Source organism: Sinocyclocheilus grahami, unplaced genomic scaffold, assembly GCF_001515645.1.
Source record: "Sinocyclocheilus grahami isolate Dianchi unplaced genomic scaffold, SAMN03320097.WGS_v1.1 scaffold373.1, whole genome shotgun sequence".
NCBI lineage: Eukaryota > Metazoa > Chordata > Actinopteri > Cypriniformes > Cyprinidae > Sinocyclocheilus > Sinocyclocheilus grahami.
The window spans coordinates 538513-539457 of NW_015505552.1; positions in this window are offsets into that span (position 1 = coordinate 538513).

Genomic DNA, 945 nt, shown 5'->3' on the forward strand with positions numbered 1-945 from the left:
AGAATATATTTTTGGGTTTGAGACTTTAGTATTTTTATCTATTCACAAACAGCTTGTAACACTCCAAAGAGAAAGGAAAATTTGACATTGCATCATATGACCCCTTTAAATGTGCACCTGTAATATACTTCAAATCTTAAAAGTATATTTTTTAAAAACTGATTGTTTAATTAATGATAAAAAAGGTCATTTAAATATAGTTAAAGAGAGTACACGTTCATGACTGATTCTTAACACACTAAAGGGCACTTTAAAAAAATCTAACGAAAAGTTTTAATTTTTACTTCATCTTTTTTTGCCGTTCTTTAAATAAGTGCTCTTATTTTGATGTATTGACTAACATACTAAAACACATGTAAAGTACTTGATTGTAACTAATGTATTTGATATTACATTTAAAGTTAACTTATTTTAAACATATAAATTGCGTTTTAGTTTTTAGTATGTAAAATGTACTTAAAGGGAGAGTTCACCCAAAAATGAAAATTCTGTCATCAGTTCTGTATTCAGCCTCCACTTGTTCCAAACCTGTATGAGTTTCTTTCTTCTGTTAAAAACAAAAAGATATTTCGAAAAATGTTGGTAACCAAACAATTGACGGTAGCCCTTAAATTAATGGCTACCTTAAACATTCTTCAAAATATCTTCTTTTGTGCTGGACAGAAGAAGGAATCTCATCCAAGTTTATAACAAGTAGAGGGTGAGCAAATGATGACAGAATTTTAGATGAACTAGGTGAGAACTATTTCTACTACCCCTACTTAAGTGGGTCAAAAGCCTTCTAAAGTTCAGCTGGATGCATTTAATATGAATTTAAAATATAATACATTTTCATTTAATTGAAATCGCATACTTGTGAAGGCCCCGAGGCCAGCTGTGTGCCAATGCGTCCGTGCTGAGTGTTCCCTCGGTCAGGGCGAAGAACAACTGGCAGTGAGAGGTTTC